Genomic DNA, 21,135 nt, shown 5'->3' on the forward strand with positions numbered 1-21,135 from the left:
TCTCTTCCATGAATGGAGTTCCATCTCCAATTCCAGGCTCCCATCAGTACCACATCTTCCTGTTCAGCCATTTGCTCACCTATCTGTCTTCTATAGCATGTTGTGGTTACGTTTACCTCTTTTCCTTCTGCTCTGTGTTTTAAGTATTTGTTTGAATATCTGTTTATCTCACCAAACTGCAAATTTCCTCAGATGGACATCTGTGTCTTTGAGGATCTTTACATATGTGTTGGTAATGTGCACACAGCTCAGCTTTACCAGACTCCATGACATGTTTATAAACTATACTAATTAGAGAAAGGCATGATAAGATTGGTCCATACTTTCTGCTCTCAGCTTGGTTAGCAAGTGGATGCCTCTTGTTCTCCTACAAATCAATGAGAGGAAAATTAGGAAGCCCACCTTTCGAAATGCATTATTCTGAACTATGACAGTTATCATTTTCTCTTTAGAAATCATAGCTCTTGGAACAAGATTTTAAAAGGCTGTCAGATCTAGAACACTTCCCAGAGAGTGCTCTTACTAGATCACAGTAAAGGCAAATATGAAAGAAGTGGGTCACAAGGAAGAAAAGATGCTGACCTTTAAGATGACCATGCTTGCAAGGTGTAGGCATGACTGGGAAGCCAGGAAGGGGGGTCCAACCAGACAGCTTTGGTTTGGTTGGTTGTTTTTTGCTTGTGGACACTGGAAGAGACCATTTGACTCACTGGAGCTGGGGTTACAGGCAGCTGTGAGTCACTGATGTGGGTTCTGGGAACCAGGCTCTGGTCCTCCAAGAGAGTGGCACGTGATCTTAACTACTGAGCCATCTCTTCCAGCCCTAAACAGATGTTTGAAAAGCCTATCATGACCACAATTCTTTACTAATACAGACTCTGCTTACTGACAAATGAACCTTACCAAGTGCAGACATTCTATTTGATGTGGGAGGGGGGTTCTCTGGGGAAAACAATGTTTCTGAAGAGGTGGATTTCAAGTGTTTACTTCCTTCCAAGTCCTTATTGGAGCTTCTATCACATATTCCTATCCCTCATGGGAGCCCTTTGATACAGCAGTCATACTTCAAAATCATCCGTATTTCAATTCCTATTTAGCACAATATGCTGTCTTTTTCTGTGGGGTGATGCTCTAAGACTGGCCCTTCAGTGACACATGTCTGTTGAGGCAGAGGGCACTTTGCTGGACTCTTGAACCAATGTGCTCCACAGAAGGAAGAAGAGCAGCAGCAGGCATTTGAAGGAGGGTTTTTGGCTAAACAGAAAAGAGGTTTGTTTGCTCTAGCTATTATATCTGATCCCCTCAAGGCAGTCTATAGCATTTTGTACACCCCACCTGTGCCTGCCTACCAGTATACTCCCTGGTGCATGACATGAAATTATTCACACACCAGTGTTCAGCCAATACCCAGATCTTTTAAATTATTTATACTTTAATCACATTTCATTACTTTGTAACTAAAAATCTCATTTCACCAACGTAAGGAAGCCAGTGCAATCTGGGTACTTCCTAGAGCCCTGGAAAGGCTTCTTTCTGCAGCCACGTTTTAAGGTAGCTACAGTTAGGACCTGTCTGCAATTTATGTAATAAGGCATTGCCTAATGATTTATGCTGCAGTGAAGCCCAGAGGGCAAGCTGAGGGCTGACTCCAAAGGTAACCGTAAGAAATGAATTTTGAAGATTCTCTCAATTAAGAAATATGTGGCCATATTCAGTTTCTTTTGTGTTTACAGAAAAAGCAGCTTTTTGTTCCTCTCTTGTTATATGGTGCTTAAACCCAAAGGCTGCCCAAGGACCTCCTCCCTCTGCCACAGAAGCATCATGGCTCTCACCGCTGTGGATTTGTTAAGCTGGGGGCGGGGGTTTCTGCCAGTGTATCTGCATTAGTAAAAAGGAAATGCTTCCAAGCCTGTCTTCTGTAAAGAGAAGCTCAGCAACTAGGTATTTTTCCTTTCAGCTCAGGCTGAGATCTCTCTTCTCTCTTCTCTCTCTCTCTCTCTCTCTCTCTCTCTCTCTCTCTCTCTCTTTCTCTCTCTCGGTTTTTAGAAAGGAAATGGAGCTACTCTAGAGACCTAGGAGCTACAGTTCCAAAGATAAGTCTTAGATTTTGTTTTGTTTTGTTTTCCACATTGAAAACAAAAGCAAAAACAATGACAAAAAAAAATATCCAGCCTAGGGTGGGCGAGTGGGGGAGCACCCTCATAAAGTCAGAGGTAAGGGAGGAGGGATAGGCTGCAAGTAGAGGGGAACCTGGGAAGAAGGATAACATTTGAAACGTAAATAAATAAAATAACCAATAAAAAATTTAAAATGGAAAAAAAAAGGAAAAATATCTAACCCAAAACCAAAACCAAAACCACTGAATCCAGCTTTTGTCTTAGAAAGGTTTTGTGATTTCCTTATATCAAGTCTCTGTAAGAAAAACATAATTGGATTTTTACCTTGTTTATTTAACTTGCTTATTTATTTATTCATTATAAATTTATAATTTTATTAACTATAAATTTATACGTTTTCAATTTATTACTGCAAAGATTAAATTCTTTGCAAAGTGCTCTTAGTCACTGAGTCTCCTTCCCACCTTCCATACTTTGGATTTAGTTTAACTTGGTGGGCAGGGTTTCTTACTGGTCTAGAATTTGTCTCAGTAGACAGCAAATTCCATTAACCTGCTTCTCCAGCAGAGATTACAAGCACATGTTGCCAAGCCTGGCTTCTAGGCTTGGATCCTCATGCTATGTCGATCCTTTGAAAACTTATATAAGAGGCATGGAAAATAGCCAATATCAGAAGCATTTGTGGAAGTACTTTATCTTGCCAAGAGACCTTCCACGTCTGCTATCTACCCACCTGAATCTGATCTTGTAGAACACATCCTTTCTTTGAACTTAAAGTATTTTATAAACTGCTTAAATTGGACAAAAACACCCACACCCTCATTTCCCTAATTGCTTTTGGAATAATACAGTCTTTGACATCCTGATACATATTATGCAGTTGAGGTAAATAGATACAAGGGGGAAAAAATCTCTCCAAATAATCCTTCTCTTGAATATTGACGTTTCTTATGAGCCTTGATAGTTTCCTGGTACAGAAACCTGTGTGTATCTGTAGTCTTGGTGACCTTAAGTGACCTTCAAACACGTCAGGCTATGCTAGATTACATAACAAGAACAACCGAATCCAAACTTTACTTCCCCTCTCTTCTTTCTGTTTATTGTGGTTTCCTGAATTTTTTTTTTTTAAAGGATATTAACCACCCATCCACTCAGAAATAACAGCACACACCATCGTGGAAACTGGTGGTGACTTATCCAGAAAGAAAGGAGCCTGGAAGTACCTGTTGAGAAAGCCAGACAGAACAAATGACACCCAGCATCCTGGAACCTTTCTTGCTTATTGGTATGTTAAACTAGCTGTAGACTCCACCGTTGAAAAACCCTTCACAGACCTGTTTTAGAAACTCAGCTCTGAAAGCTTTCAATTCCATGATCTAAGCATAGGAAACATCTTCTATTCTAATTAATATAAAGAAAGAAAATATATTGTTGCTCTTGTTCATAGCCTTACTATAGGGAGGATATATACATAACATAAATGATAACATCTTATTTTACAAGCTTACAGCTTTAACAGATAAACCCTACAATTGGTGGCAGGTCCTTTCAGGAGAACCAGTTCCTGTGTAGACTTAGTTTGACAACTACCATTGAACAAACCTTGTAGATTTTAAATCCAGACTTAACTGGAGTCCCTCAGATTGGAGTCCCTCAGGGTGATATGGGGCGGGGGGGCTTTTTTTTTTTTTTTTTTGAAACTAAAGCCTGTTGAAAATCAGGGTAAACACAGTGTGGGAAAACCTGTGTGGTTCTCACCTCATTTCTACCCAAATTCTAGAGCAGTGGGTTCTCAACCTTCCTAATGCTGTGATCCTTTAATACAGTTCATGTTGTGGTGATGCCCCACAATAAAATTAGTTTTATTGCCACTTCCTAACTGTAATTTTGCTAGTGTTATAAACGATACTGTAAATATTTATTATGCAGGATATCTGATACATGAAACCCCCCCCCCCCCAGAGGAGTCAATACGCACAGGATGAGAACCATTGTTCTCGTGTCTGATGGGTTTCCACAGGTGAGGAGAAAGTGAAATAAAATAGATGTGAATTCTTATGAAAACTGACAACTTCTGCATTTCGGATTTTTAATTAATCTGAAACCCATTCTTCATGAAAATGAAAACTATGTCGTGGTCTGGGAATATAGACATGGCTCTGTCCCAGCATCTCCCAACCCCACCAGCCACTCATGGCTATGATCTTTATGATTCAGCATAAAGCCAGATTCCTATGAAAATCTCAACCAACAGTCTTATAGAAATGAGAGGTTAGTCATTAGTGTTCTGTAATTTTCTGCCTAGTTCAGGGTTAGAGTATATAACATTTGGGCCTGCTACTGAGTTGTTTTTAATCTGTCTGTAGTTCCTTCTGACCTGGGAAGGACCTCAATAGTCAGGGTGATATTTAATTTGTCACAGAATAGCCTGAGGCTGTTATAAATTTATAACCTACCTACCTTTCCTTGATACACATGTGATTTGCTGATGTGTTTATAAAGCATTGTGGGAACAGAGGCAGGCTTATGAATCCTCTGTGATGCAGAATGGAGCAGAGCAAAGCAGTAGGCAGAGACATGGGGTCTGCGCAGCTAATGGGCCACAACTCTGACTTAAATATACATCACACAACGAGACATTAATCAGGTCCTGGAGCTGGGTCCTTCAAGGCTTGTCCTTCAGGGACATGAATGCATATTTTAAAGAAAAGAATTATAATAAGAGGGTACATAGCTATTCTAGACCTTGACTCCCTTGGCAGCAGCAAGCCTTTTGTCTCAGGTTTGAATAAAAAGCATTCATAATAAGATACAATAGATTCTGCCTGATTTCATTTTTTTTTTAAAGAATGAATACAGCAGTTTTCTGTCCACACGAAACATCCAATTGTTTGACAACTTATTGATTCCCATATATTCTGCTCGGGGACTCATAAAAACCCCTCTTGTATATAAAATCTCTCCAAGGCTGAGTACATCATGAAAAATTAATGGATTTATAAGTGGAAAAAGACAAAATCCCCTTTCCCCTCTTCTCTTTGTGCCTGGCTGTCACATCAAACACCAGTGGTTTCTATTTCTTTACTTATGGCTGTGAGGTATGGATTGTTTTTTTTTTTTTTTTTTTTCATTGTGATTAGATCTCATTTGAAGTTCTTCAAGATTCTAAAGCCACATGCCCAGCACCCTCAAAGAGCTTTTTACTTCCAGCTTTTCTCAGTGTTCTCGGCCTCCCTGAGTAAAGCACACTCTACTATTTGCAGATCTGTTACCACATCAGACTTTAGATTTCTAGTCTATGCAGCTAAAGAGTGACTGAGGTGGGATGGAAAAATGAGATTTTTGTTTGTAAGTTAAGGTTTTCAGGGATTCTATCGACTGCTCCAATGTCTCCAAGTTAGTCAACTGTAACCAAAGGTTTACTCTAAGAATTATTTGTTTATGAAGAGATTATTTTAGGAGGCTTTAATAATCTAGTAAACTATGTGGAAAAAAGTTTCAGTGGGTGAAATATATATCACTAAAACAATGTGTTGTCTATAGAAGAATGTGCCACACAACACTAGAAGGCTTACATATTCAGAACTCCTCTGTAGATTTCTCTGAGCCCAGGTCCAAGTTAAGGTTGGGGGAAACCTGGCACAGAGTTGGGGCTTCTTTGAAACCTAGAGGTTTCCTCAGTGAGAAGTAGCTCAGTTAGAAATGTCTTCCTGGTGTTTTCTTCCCAAACCCTGGTCAGTGAATGAGTGAATAAGGAGTCATCTTGCATAGTCTAGCTGTTGCAGTCTTTTATTATCTAGTTTCATGAGTGCCAGACAAGCACTCTGCCAACTGAGCCCCAGCTCCAACCCTGCCCCAGCCCTGCCTCAGCTCCAGCCCTAGCCCCATCCCCAACCCTGTGCCAGCCTTTGAAGCAGTCTTCTCTGCTCTTGCAGATCTAGTGCTGGCCCTGTGAAAACCTGATTGAGTTGGCTCAACTTCCTTATCCTTGAATGCAGACATTAGTATCCTGGCTCACATTGTGTCAGTTACATGTAATGTTGGGGCGTCCACCACCATTCCTTGATTTTATATTTTGTGAAGATCTCAGAGTAATCACAAAGGTGTCATTTATTAAGCACATTTAGAGATCTCAGGATGTGTACATCATTTAAGCTCTATATTAATCTTTAACTTTGCTGCGTTTGTTGGAATAATGGGTCAACAATATAGTTAAGAAAAATAGTAATTGTGTTGGCACAGTACTGTGCTAAATGCTTGCCTTGATTTATCTCAGATAATTGTCACTGCAATGGTCTAATAAACCTGTGGACTGTCTTTAGTTCTCAGACACACAGATGAAATTTGACTTTAGTACCTTTGAAGCAGAATATTTCCCTTTGTCAACAAATCAACACAAATAATTTACTGTCCACATCAGCAAGGGATGATGGGATGGCAAAGGTTCTGAGCCCTGCTTTCTGTGTCTTCCTTCCCTTCCAAACACTTTCTTCTGAGGCTCATTGCAGATCAGCTCTTCCCTTAGTTGGTAGTACTCTTGGTAGTAAAAGCACCAGTGGACAAGAGTTCTCTTATTCTTGCTGTGACAGCTGGAAGTGATTATCAGCTGTTGGAAATAGCTGACTTCCTTATTCTCCCCAATTCAAAGGACATTTCACCTCCATTATCTTTTCTTCTTTTAATCTTTCAGTCTGGCTACAACCTATTCATTAATGTTGAATTAAGAAAATGCACATGTCTGGTCAATATAGTATTGTAACTTTTTTCACATTTCTAGAGTGTGGGAATTGCCAGGAGCAAACCGCTACCATGTCCAGATTCAGGTGAAGATTCAGTGTCTATGCCATGAAAATGATGGTCAGGAATGCATCACTTAGACAAAGTGAATTCAGTGTCCTCAGTTGTGAGGAGTAGAAGAACATGGATTCCCTCCCTGAAGCCCTTTCATAAGGGATCCCCCCACATGACTTAATTATCTCTGAATTCCTACCTTTAGTATTGTTACCACATTGGCCACTTCATTTCATCCCATGAATCTGGGCTTACACATTCAGACACTGGCAGGCTCACTTCTTGTTCTCATGGATCCCTCTCCCTCCCTTGCCCTCTCCATTTGAATCACCTCCCCCCTCCCCCAATGAAAAGAAAAGAAAAAGAAAAGGTCATGACTGATCCTAAGTATAGTGGAGGAGAAAGCTTTTTGCAAATAAAAGGGATAAAAATAGATAAAAGAGAGAGGGACATCTGGGAGAAACCAGACTGAAGGGAAGGAAAGAAAGAAGAGCAGATGCTGAGCAAGATGGGCAGCCTGGACCAAGAGAATGGCCAAGAGAGAAAAGGACCAGGTAACTGAAGTGATTGTATTATGTAGGTCAGTAGGGGAAGGGCAACTAAAGGGCAACCCAAGGCTCTTGGGTGGAGAACTTTAGGGAAAAAGACAGGGTACGCAAGCCAGGAGGGCCCTGTAATAGCTAGGGACCCTTCCCTTTCTTCCTCTGTTTAATTAAACATCTTTCTGATTTTTCACTTGCTTGTACCTGGAATCTTGCCTGGACCATCAGTCATTGCCTCCCTTTTCTTGATTTGTTCAACAACTGCAATTTCATCCCCCTTTTTAAATTCAATTCAAGCCATTGTTGGCAGAAGAGACAGTGTGTTACCCATCTATGGAACTCTTCTACTCTCAATACATTCAGGAGATGAATGTTGAAAATAAAACATAGGGCACAAAAAATATAGCAGGGTGAAAAAGATACCAAGATACGTTCACACCAGACTCCTAGAATCTCCCAAAATCTTCAACCTCATTGGTTAAGCGGCTATGCTTTTTATTTCCCACTTTCTAAGACTTATTCTTCTAAGATGTGTTTTGTTTGATAATGAAAATATAGCATATACAGAAAATATGGCAGAACATTAACTTGTTTCAATTGATCTAGCTCAAAGCCATAGATTCTTTTATTTCACTTTATCCAAATATGTATTTTAACATAATACATTTATTATGACTAACCAAAAATTGCTAAATATTGTAAGAATTGATTATCAATTTCAAGGAAACATTTAAAGATCTATCTAAAGAAAATAATGCTTTATTTTGAGATCCAAAATATTTTGTCCCTAATTTCTGCCTAGCTGTTTTGTAATCACACATAGTGGGAGATGCTTAAACTTTCTGATGTCAGCTTTCTCACCTATTAAACTGAGATGTAGTCATTCCTGACCTTGCCCAGTTATGGTTCAAATTAAATGGAATAGTTCCCATCTTATCTCTGAGGTAAAGTGTGGTGGTTTCAAATAGGTCCACGAATTCGGATAATGACAGTCATTTCTTGAAGAGGTGGGTCTCTGCTCTCTTCTCCTGGCAATTGGCTGGTTTCTGTGACTTCACTTTCAATGCCTGGATCATAAAGAATGTAGTGGCTGACACTTTCTCTAGAGGAAGCCATCTGCATGTGCTTAGTTCCTAAGGCTTCTTCATTGTTATAAAGCAGAGAGCTTTACCCTCCATTTTTTTCTGCCATCACTGCCTCTTAGCAATCAGTAGTTACAGAAATGTTTTAGTCACTTGGGCACATTTGTTATATAATCAAGGCTAGTTTATGTTAATATTTAATTTAATTTTGAAATAATTTTTAAGCTCAAAACCTGTTGGGAGCCGACTTTTAGCAGAAAGCAGCTATCTGCTTTGCAGCCATCTTGGGCCATATACCCTGACATGAGACTTGGATTACAATAGCCTACAACAGCAGAGCACACTCTGATAACATCTTGCTTTAGATACCCATGACTTTCCTTGGGTGTGTGAGATTAAAGTTGTGTAAGATTAAAGATGTGTGACTTAAGAGTGTGACTTAGAGATCAGATTTAGAGACAAGACCTAAGGGCATGATTAAAGGCGTGACCAAAAGGCATGTCTTAGAATTGAGACATATAAGAGGCAAACAGGAGAGAACAATTTGGACAGAACATTTTGGAGTAACAGAGATTCAGACACTAGGAGTAGGAGTAGACATTAGATACTCGGAAGAGAACTAGAAGGAGTACAACTAGGAAGTAGGAACTAGGAACTCAAGACTTGGGACTTGGACTAGGAAGAGAGACTGAAGAATAAATGGGATTGAATCACACTCTGTCTGGTCTCCATTCTTCGAGTTCATCCTCACTCTCTTTCTCTCTTGCTGAACCCTGACCCGCAGACCGGAGCGGCAGCTTGGGCCGGGAAACAGTGGCCGCCACGCTTAGAGTGGAGAGAGCCCCAACATTTTTGGCCGCCCAAAGTGGGGCAGCTCAGGCCTCAACAAAAACCAATTATATATTCTCACTTTATTTAAAAATAGTTTGGTAACTTTATATTCTAGTGAAGAATGACTACTTTTATGAGACAAAATTAGAGAGCTTCTTAAATATATTTTAATATAGGCTTAATAAAAAGACCAAGAGAAAAAGAAGAGCCCAGCAGAGTCAAAGATACAAACATGGACTACTCAGGGGAGAGACACTACAGAAGATCAGAGGAGATAATACTGAACAACTGAAGATAAAACTATTTTTGTCTTCATTGATGTTCACAAAGAAAGGAGTGTGTGTGTGTGTGTGTGTGTGTGTGTGTGTGTGTACTCCCTATCACCCCAGCATCCTTCAGGCATCATCACAAATGCATTCTCTCCCTTTGATAAGGTGGGAACATCCAGTCTCAGTATGTAAATGATTTTCTAGGATGGTATAGGATTGAGAATGTAGAATGTACTATATGTTTCTCCCAAGAGAAATTACATGATCAATGTCATGGCTAAATGCACCAGATAATTCTGTTGGCCAAAACCTTTTGTTTTTTATGGAGATGAATAGTTCTATCTGTACCTGTGTCCATACACACATCACATAGCACATGACACATAGCACATCATACACTATGTTGCACACACCACACACAATACATATCACACTATGTAACACACACACTGCACACACACACATCTCATATACATACATCACACACACATTACACACAACAAAGCACACAAATCACATACATCACAAACACACATCACATACTACATAGAACACAACACACACACACAAACACACACACTCACACACATATCACAAACTACATTGCATGCACACACATCTGTATCACACACCACACACACTCACACACCACACACAGGTAGGTAGGTAGATAGATAGATAGATAGATAGATAGATAGATAGATAGAGAATCACTGCTCAAGACCACATATCAGATCATAGGGACACCTTTTCCAAAGATATGTAGAAGGTCTTGGAAGAACAGGAAATGCTGGTGAGGCTATGTGTGACCCAGCAGAGCTTGTAAGAATAACAGACAAAGGCTTCACACCACCCAGCCAGTTGTTCCTCCTCTGTGGAATGTTGCAAAGATTTATATGATCTGATTGGACTGTTAGATGGGAAAGCCATGTTGAATAATTGAAGTACTTCACAGTTTTTCTGGCATTCATTAAACATAGTTTAGAGTTACTGAATGATATTATCAATGAAGCAATATTTTCCAATGACTTGGGAGGAAATGGACAGATTTGTCTGGAATGTTTGCATTTAAGGAGAGGAAAGTGAAACAGCTTCATACCCTTCCAGTAGCACAGATATTTTTATGTACTTTCCATACTAAGGCATTCAAATTATTCCGTTTCTCCTCTGGCAAAAAGCTTAACTTTTCTGTTTTATTTAACAGTCATCCCAGACACAATTCTCTTAAGCAAAGATGATAATAAAAAAAAATCGTATTTCTTTGCAAATATGGTCTTGATTGTTATTGATGTTCTAGTTTTTGCCCTCATTGTAGGTATGGTAGGTGGGCTTTGGAATGGGGGCAAAAGAAGAAAACCAGAGGCTGACAAGGTCACGTCAAGGTGATTCCCAAACCACTAGCTAGTGACACTGTCAAGTCCATCTTAGGTACCTGAAGGAACAAAAGGACACATCTCAAATGTCTCTTGGATACTTGTTAGTCAGACTGACCACAAAATGCTTTTAGCAGCATCTGATAGAAAACTTGAGAGATTGCTGCAGACTATAAACTCTGTGGGAAATTGCAGAAGGGTAGTTGATAACAGAGGTGAAGGTTCATGTATTGCCAAAGACTTGGGAGACGAACACCTCCACCCTGAATTCCCAAGCTGAGAGCCCCAGACACAGACTTCTGTTTTTTTGTTTTTTTGTTTTTTTTCTTTTGGGGAGTGGGTATTAGCTTGCTACATGTGTGAACTTAGAAGAGCTATTTGACTCTCAGTGGCTTCAGAACCTGTTCTTAAACTCAGTCAAGGCAACTTACCATTAGCCTAGGATGTCAGAGGGCTTGTTGAAATGAATGTGTATGTGTGTGTGTGTCCTAATATTCCATGATGATTCTAAAAATATAAGCAATTAATAACATCTACAATTATAGCCATTGTCCATGCAAACCCCAGCCCCTATTTATAATGCCAAATCTTACACATAATAGACAGAAAGCTACTATGGGTTTGCTATTTCCCCATCCCCATTTAACTTTAAAACCTTTTATTAATTGATCGACTGTATGTGTGTGTGTGTGTGTGTGTGTGTGTGTGTGTGTGTTAGTGTGTGTAGGAGAGGTAGTGGTGGCTTGTGTATGGGTGGTGGTATTGATGTTGTGTTTATGGGTGGTCAGGGTGGTGGTGTGTAGGGGTGGTGGTAGGGGGGTGTGTAGGGGTAAAGGCATGTAGCTGGGTGGTAGTGAGTGAGGCACATTTTAAAACAATACCTGCTTACTGCCACTGAACTGTATCCCTGATGCTAATGTAGTAGAACTTGCAGACAGGTCTTATTGGCTCCTCATAGCCAGCTCAGGCTGTCAGGCATAGAATAATGCTGAGCACAAGAATTCAGACAGAACATGAAGACATTATGAAGTCCCTGCTAAGCATGAGGTTGAGAATGGCTATGACTAGACCCAATTCAGTGGAGAATGTCGGCTCCAAGATCCGCCCATTGCACCTCAGCTGCTTCCTAAGGTCCATCCTCCTTTTGACATCACCCATCGCTTAGTCCCAGCCATGTTACCTAATTCCCGCTGTCACTGGCTTTTTCATATTCTCCATCTCTTACGATGGTGATGTGCTATTTGTCACCCATCGTTTCTATCTACTTCATTCCGGATGCTCTCACCCAGTTTCCCAGCTGTGGCGGAAGCTCCAGCCACAATGATCCAAGGTGTAAATCTAAGAATATCTCCTGCTCCTGAGTTCTAGGGTCTTGCCTAGTGAGCTACCACACATGTCCTCTAGAATGCTTAAGAGACCTCACAATGGGTCCATCTCCAAAGCACACATGCAAGCTCTGTCTTGCTCTGTCTGCTCCTTCTGCAAGTCTCCCCTATTCTCCCAAGCACAGCCTCTGGCTTTCCACCCCCACAGGCTTCAACACTCATCATGGTCTTCAGTTCCCTCCATCTCAAAATGCGCATTTGAAGCCCAGGGAGACTTCCATCAGCGCAGTCTCCAAACCCTCAGTGTAACCCAGTAGCTGCTCACCCTGGCCATTGCTTCTGCCTGACTTCTGTCAGCTACAGTTTCATGTGGGATCACTGTAAGAACTGATAGGTTGAATTGAAGAGTATTACCTTTTCCTATTAATTTAATAGCTTCTTCAGCTTTTCATCACTCAAACCTATATTCACCTTGGCCTTCAAGGCCCTGGTGTTTCCTCTGCACGCAATTCCTTCAACTTAATTCATCACTTTCTGTGTATTCCATGATTCTCCTATTTCAATGGAATTTCTTTTCTCATTAAGACAAGCCAGTCTGATACACACAACAGACTATGTCCCTTCTGCCTGAGCACTGCCTAACCTGTCTCTCCTGTCCCTTCTCTTTCTCATCAATCAGCCAGTATTTATTAGGAAGAAAGAGCCATTGTTCCTTCTCTGAATATATTGTAACATAGGCACTGTCTTTATTCTTAACATATTACTCTCTTATTCTGTTTGTAAACTTGCTTTTCCGCAGCACTTGCCACCCGCTGATTTAATAGACACCGGAAAAGTAAATAGATGTAGACACATGTATAAATACACACATATAGGTATTGTTATGCTGATACTTATCTATTCTGTTTAATATCTGGGCCTTTTTTTCTACCAGGACATAAGCTAAATGTGCATCTGGATGGCTTTTATATATTGTTATACATATATTGACATGAAGAAAATGGTTACTGAATGAATAAGTGGATTGAGTTTTATCAGCTTCAATTACTTCCATAGAGGACACCACTCAAGACCATTCTCAGATGCTGCCCATATTGTCATTTTAGCACTTAGGATATTGAGGCAGGAGGATCACAAGTCTTAGGGAAGCCTAGAGTCTGTATACAAAATAGATTCAGGTCAGCTAAGACTCCCAGTATGACCCTGCCTCAATGAATACATAAAACAGCCAGCTTTTTCTCTATTTTGTTTAATCTAAGCAGGCTGCCCAAACTTTTAATGTTGTAACACATTTTCTTCTACAAATTTCATGCTGGAGAACTTCACAAACAAGTTACAGAAAGAAAGAAAGAAAGAAAGAAAGAAAGAAAGAAAGAAAGAAAGAAAGAAAGAAAGAGAAAAGAAAAGAAAAGTCATCAAAGGTTGGAAAGATGGCTTAGTGGATAAGAGTGCTTTCTGCTCTTCTAGAGGACCCAAGTTCAATTCTCTCACATTGGATGGTTCAAAACATGTGTGACTCCATGCCCAAGGGTTTGCAAAGTTTCTGGCCTCCAAGGGTATTTACATTCAGATATGCTTACTTCCACAGGGACACACACACACACACACAGAGAGAGAGAGAGAGAGAGAGAGAGAGAGAGAGAGAGAGAGAGAGAGAGAAATACATACATACACAATTAAAAATAGTAAAAATAAATGTAAGGGTTTTACATTAATCTCAGTCATATATGGATGTTCAGTGATCAAAACCTGGTTGCAGTGTACAGACAGGGCATGAGCAATTGTAAGAATACAGTATCTTATGCATTACACCCTCCAAGCTATAGCACTTCAGTGCAGAGAAATATATACTCCTTAGCTTTGAATGCAGGCTGTACTTTACTTACATAAACCCACTTTCTTTCTTTCTTTTTCTTTTTTTGTTATCAGTGTAAATTGAGGAAAGTAATTAAAACCACCAGATAATTCTTGAAATCCAAAGATGGTTTTCTGACAAACAATGACCATTCTGTAGTATTGTGGTGATAGGTTAAATGGATAAAATATTTGCATTTGTCAGGCAAGGGGCAGTAATTTTTCTAGAAGACGTCTGCTAAAATGGGACCCTTTTGGCTTCCTTTCCTTTTTTCTTTTTTTCTCTTTCTTTTTTCTTTTTCTTCTTTTCCCTCTGCAGACAAATAACCACAAAAGGAACACTCAGAGGCTAGAAGAGCCTGGAGGAAGCTGAAGCCTTCTCCATCAAGCAGTCTCCCTTAATGGGATTCTGGTCACGTAGCCCAGAGCTCAGAGCTGCCTTGGTTTAATCAGCTTGCTGAACATTAGAGTCGGGAACAGCCATGTCGATGGAGGCTACACATACATAATTTATTTTTCTCTAAATTAGGTCTCGGTTCACTCCCTCCTTTTGGTGTTACTTTGAAAGCTTCGATGGAAGGAATACAGCCCTGTAACAGGTTTATGTAGGGTGTGCATCTCTGTTCATCTTTGAAGAATTCCAGCATAGACCTCCAGTATGTAAGGCAGGCCGCTATGTTCCCGATCGCTAACACAGCATGGCATTGGTGCTTAAAACAGGGCCTTCGTCCTCCCCTAGTTTGAAAGAATAGTCTGGGCTGAAGAATGGTCTGTCCTCCCTGGCAGATATGGACAAGGCAGCAGCCCTAAGCACACATGTGGGCTGGGAGTGAGGTCGGCTCCATTCAGTCCTGCAGGGAGAGGTCTCTCAGCAGCTGCACAGAGATTCTGGGCACATTCAGCCAAGTGCCTTTAAGAACATTGTGGCAAATACACAATTCTTATTCTGCTTTCTGTCTATAGCAGAAAGTTCAGAACTAGAAGGATAGATCCATCAGGCAAGCCTGACACATCGAGTTTCTCCTGACATGCAATGCGTCACCGTCAGCAATCCTACAGCCCCATCGAGAGAAGAACAGGGACGTCGTAACTCTATTATCTGGTGAGTGGCTGAAAGAAGATGAATTTATCTGAATCCCACCTATGATTTTTGGTATGGCTGAAAAATTAAAGTAACAACTTAATAAAATCATTTTCTTCAAAAGTCCTAGAAGAATTGCTCTGCGTAGGCAGCTTTAGCTAGACAAACCGTCAGGATGACAGGCCCTGCACTATCCCTTGCTCATTCCTGATAGAATTAAAGGAGGATCTAGTTTTCTGAGGTGATGATGATATTTACAGCATCATCAAAAGGCAATTCCTTCCTTATTTGGGCTTCGAAGCCTGGCCAGATCTCCCTTGTGACTCATTCAGGATTCATTCGGGGCTTTGTGCTTTCTGCGTGCTCTGTGCTCTCATGAATCCTTAATTCCATCTGAACTCAGCGGGGCCGGAATCACTTTCCATCAGCCTGCTCGCTCAGCTGACATGCAGCAGCCTCGTCTGTGCAGAGCATTATGCCCCTGCTCTGAGACTGAGCCGGTGTTGGGTCACTGCCACAAAAACAAAGGAGGTCAGATTCACCACTCACAGTTTGCTTTTAAGACAGGATAGCAGCCTCATCCTCTCTGGCTTGTGAAGCTTGATAATGAAATTTTGGGGGCTTTATGTACTCGACCCCAAGACTTTCTGATGTAGTTCCACAGACCCATCAGTGCTGACTATGCAATGAATTATTAACAGTGTGGTATTCTCACCCTATATCTTCACAGACAAAAAAAAACAAAAAACAAACAAAAAAAAAAAAAACTGAGGACAAATCAGACAGGTGTGCAGCTAAGCTGGAATCATGGGTCTTTTCTAGACATGATACTGCAAGCATGCTAGAGCACTGGCCATAAGACCAATACAAGATGGTGCCCTAATTTGTGCAAGCTATAGCTAAGGTATCCAAGTGGCCATAAGAGTCAGAAGTGAGGTGACTCATCGATTGAGTTAAAATTTGACCTTAGCTACACAAGATGAGTAATTACCTAAGTATTGCATCTAAGCCAGAGGATCAAGTGTAAAGAACAGACAGACTTTCTTCACAGAGCAGGATGAAGAAAAACTGAACGCAAGACAGTCACCAAGACAAGAATGCTGAGATGGTAACTTTAAAAAAATTCATCCCCCTTGGGTCCTGGAGTGATAGCTATTCTTCTAGATGCCATGGCCTGTTCTTCTAGAGACCCTGAGTTCAGTTCCAACAATGTCTATAATGGGATCTGATGCCCTCTTCTGACATCCAAGCATGCATGCAGAAAGAGCCCTCATACACAAAATATACAAATAAAATTAAAAAATAATCCATTTCCTTCAGAGGTATGTGTGACCTAGCTTAGCTTCAGGATATGAGAGCTTGACAATATAAAGTATGTAGATAGCATTGAACTTATAAGCCCAAGTTCCCCCAGGGCTATTTTAGTAGCTGAAGCTAGAGATAAACCAGATGTGTTCTCATTTATCATTGGCAAATAGAGGTCAAATATAAATCAGAAATCTTATGACAATTATAGGATATCTGGGAAGTAATATAATTAATGTATCAGGAGGGTAGAAACAGTGGCTAGTATTTCCTGAAAGCTCACTGTGGACCAGGTAGAGATCAAAAGAAAGTAGAAGCTATAACCACCTACAGATTCACATGGAACTCACAGTTACATCTGACTCCTACAGCTTGTACCCTGGCTGTAGTATAGTTTGTTCATGGAGACACATAGCAAGATTATAAACCAGCAGTCAAGATTTGTCTGGATACAGGAAACTGCACTATGGCCTTCCCAGGAGTCTCCTGAGACAGAACATCAAGGAACATGTACGAGGTACATGATGTGTTTTTGGATACAGATGAGCATAGAGTTTTACTGAGCTGTTTCTCACTGAATACAAAGACAAGAGGTTTATCCATGGATTCTTGGACCATGTGCTCTCTTCAGAGTGTAGCAGGTTTCCCAGGAACAAAATGTTTTATCCTGGGCAAACAGACCTCAGAATGTTCTACCAGCAAACAGAAATGAAAAGTCAAACTGTCTAAACAAGTTTTTGCTTGGAGAAGAAACTTTATAGGACTTTGGTCACATGTGAAGTTTTCAAGTGGGAGAATAGGGTGGAGGTTTTCCACGTGTGACTTCACATGTGCCAGTGAAAACAACTGGAGCCCTCAGAAAGCAGATTGACAAGCATCTCTTTTGTAAAAACCCAAAGTTAACAAAAATGAGAAGTAGTCCTTGAGTATCAGAGTTCTTGACGACTAGTGGTATTCATATTGGAACTATCTCATCTTCTATTGAGAGTATTCAATTGCAAGTTTTCACTGGAGCTACATACTCAGGACAAAAGACTCTGGTGCAGTGGGTGTATTATTTACGTTTCCTCAATATGTCAGTCATGGGTATCAGGGATTTCTAATGTTTTTGGAGGCAGGGCCTCTCAAAGACCCGGGTGACCTTAGAGCTGAGCCTAACCTTGTCCTCCTAAAACTCCTAATCAGTGCTAGTGTTATAGGTAAGTGCTGCCACACCCAGTCAGAATCTCTATTTTAAATCACAAACTAGAAGGTTCATGTGAGAAGTGTCAACATAGCCACCATAAAAAGGAACTTTTCTTAAAGTGGAAGTTCATTACACAATGTAGTCTCCAACCAGTTCCCTGTCATGTCCAGGTTGATCTATCTACATCAAGGAATCCAAATTTTCAGGGAGCCCATACCTCTAAGTTAGCCTGTATCAGTAACTTTACTGTGTGATTGCACTCACCTCCACTTTCTTATTACTTTGCCCATGCAGCTAATGTACACTGGGCATCAGTTGCATGCCAGGAGCTGTACTTGACTCTGTGGAAACACGAGGGAGCAAAGTAACCACTCTGGCGGCACTCAGGGGAGACTAAAAATAAAACAAAGTAATTAACACATTTCACAAAGGCATGTGTCTGTGTAACCAGAGGCTGGTGCGTTTCTATCTTTTCTGTTTCATACAGAATCTAGAACAAGACTATAAAGAAACAGGTGCTCAAAGGTTCTTATTTGTTTGGGTTTTAGTGCCAGGGATGGAGCCCACAATCTTACACTGGCTAAGGCAGGCTTTCCTCTGAGCCACACCATCATTTCAAAGAAGCATCTAAAGCAAACATAGACTTGGAGATAAAGTACAGATTGTACTTGTACCAGACAATCTCAGTGGCTTTTCTGAGAATTTGGGTTCTTTATTTATTCATTTATGTGGTCTTTTATCATGAGTTTTTAGCATTTATTTATTTATTTATTTATTTATTTGCTTTTATGGTCTTTTATCATGAGAGAGTTTTTAATGTTGATGGGCTGATTTCTCCCTGCATCAGTAGATATAACTTGCACAAGAAGTCACACATGTTTCTCATGTTTTAGGGGATGCCACTCTCATGAGAGTAGAGAAAACTAAAAGATGACCAAACCAAGCATGTTAAGAGGGCTTAAGACACACTGTGGTATAGGGCAACAATCAGCAACCCTGCTATATCTATGGACAGATGACACAATTATATATTTTTTTTCTCATTCAGCCCACACAGTCTATCCATGTTACTCAGTTCTGCTATTGTAGCACAAGTGGCTATGAAAAACATGTAAATAAATAGATATGTTCTATATGTAGGTCACTATGTTAATTAGATTTTTAATCACTGTGACAAAATACCCAACTTAATAACTTACTTACACCAGGGAAGCCTTGATTTTGGCTCATAGTCTCTGAGGCTGCAGTCTCCATGGCAGGGAGGATGCAGCAGAACAGAGTGGTTGTCCCTGCAGAGGAGATAGTATCCATGGCTGCATATAACCTTCCCAAGACCTTAGGGACCCATCTCTTCCAGAAAGGCTCCACTTCTTAAGGTTTCCACAACCTCCCAAAGAGCACCTCCTGCTGGGAAATGTAGTCAGTACATGAGCCTGTGGGGGACACTGCATATTTAGACCCAAACCTTAAGAGCTGTCACGGGACTAGTAGAAAGACTCGTGTTGTTTGACTTGGAATAGACAGAAGTGCACTATGTCTATTTTCAGGTATTTGAATTACACCCATGATGAACAGGAATGTGAGCTATACTACATAACTAGGGGATTTATAAGCAGTGAGTTAGATTTTATGCCAATACATCTTTGCCAAGTAAAACAATGTCTTTTTTTAATGCAAGTTCCAGAGGGGTCATGAATTCAATGAGCTTGCAGTCATTGGAAATATCAAGAAAATATCAGATGCCCACTTCTTTGAATGTTCTAGGACAACTTCACCCCATATTCTTTAAATTACCTTTTCAGATATAGGTTCAACAATAAATAGAATTTTAGGCACAAAGCACCGCATTACTGTAGTCACTAGAGGCCCAGCAATTTCACACACTGAATTTTGTCTCTGGAAAGTCAATTACTGGCTAGAAAGCAAATTTTGCTAAATACCAGGTATGTCTATTATATTAGTAAGGGAGGCAAAAAGCCAATAGCTACTAATAGGTTAGATATCAGTATGATATTTGGTAACTTGATTTACAGGATTTCAGATATGTTACCTGGCAAGTGGAATATAATTTAAAACAACAAATAGATGTCTCCTAATGCATAATTTAAAACAAAATGATGTTAAACTCATTTCCTTTAGAATTCAATGATTCTTATTTTTTTTAAGTTTTTTTTTTTTTTTTTTTTTGGATTTGCTATAAAATCTTTTTATGGGTGTTTTGTATTTATACTAAATGGCAAATACTAAAAACAATAGCTCTCCCAGCTGATTGTGTAGATGCACAAAATTAACGATACTGATTTATTCAGAGCCTATTGCCCCCTGATACAAATGAGAAGCAGGCGGTTTCTAAAGGATGAGCATGACAGGAAGCTAAATGGTTTAAAATTTGTGGCTGTTCTTAACAGGGTACCCATGTGTGCCAAACAGGCAGAGCTTCAGCCAGCCTCAGATTGGTTTCCACTTCCCAGCGGAGGGTCGGGAGGGGTGACCGACTCCAATCAATATCCAGTTGTTAAAGTAACAGCCGTATCGGTTCTGGATGGCCGACTGGGCGAAAACATGTTTGTTCTACTTAATGTGACAGTGTCCTGTCAAATTAACAGCCACGGTGGCAGGAGCAAGCTTGCTTTAATGGGTCTGAGGCAGTTCCACTGAGAATTTATCATCAACATGCAACCGAGAGGAACCCTAAACCTCATTACCAGGGTTTATTTGCAGATGATAACTGAACCTATGTCTCGAACAGCACACTTTGTTTGCTTTCTCAGCAATGGCAGTGCAGTGCTCTTCATCAACCGCTGCCCTTGGAATTCTGACACATGATCGGGTTTGGTTTGGGGTCCCAGACACCTAAGAAAGTACAGCTGTCAAGGAATGATGCTAAGGCCGGCACCTAGATGTGTGTGCATTGGAATGAACCATGCTCCAGAAGCAGAGTGAGCTGTGTGCAGGCCCCACACGTGGGTTTGCTTTCACCTTCCTCTTGCTTTGCATGTTTAAAAGCACTGTTTCTTTCCAGGTGAATGAATGCTTCTATGCTAGATCACAGGCTTCTCAGATTCACCATATAGTAGGTTGTGTCTGGTTCACAGAAAAGATTTTTTAAAAAGAATGCTTTCGCATTTGGAAATAACAATTTAACAGTTGATGTATGCTTGCCTCCCTCTGCCCTGCCTGCATCTGTGTCTCTCCCCCTCTCTTCCTTCTTTCTTTTCTGCCCCCTCTTTCTTTCACCACACTATTGTTTCTTTGTTGATACTAAGTTTCACCATCTGGGATTCACTCTGTATCTTGTGATGCTCCTGGATCTGTGTCCTGAGCATTGAGGTTCCAGGCACTCTCTGCCATGCTGTGTCAGCAGAACATGGTACATTTC

At 40.5% G+C, this 21,135-nt stretch overlaps 1 long non-coding RNA gene across 2 annotated transcripts in view; it reads right to left on the minus strand.

Moving 5' to 3' along the window:
- The window catches only part of LOC143442862 (uncharacterized), a 54,561-nt gene that overhangs the window by 17,580 nt on the left and 15,846 nt on the right, over window positions 1-21,135 (minus strand). For both annotated transcript variants that reach the window (XR_013111421.1, XR_013111420.1), the window contains exons 7-8: window positions 18,960-19,160; window positions 18,021-18,097 (exon numbers count right to left, since the gene is read on the minus strand). This is a non-coding gene — a long non-coding RNA (uncharacterized LOC143442862). The remainder of the gene's footprint in view (window positions 1-18,020; window positions 18,098-18,959; window positions 19,161-21,135) is intronic.

The sequence above is a fragment of the Arvicanthis niloticus genome, chromosome 1, assembly GCF_011762505.2.
Source record: "Arvicanthis niloticus isolate mArvNil1 chromosome 1, mArvNil1.pat.X, whole genome shotgun sequence".
Taxonomy (NCBI): Eukaryota; Metazoa; Chordata; class Mammalia; order Rodentia; family Muridae; genus Arvicanthis; species Arvicanthis niloticus.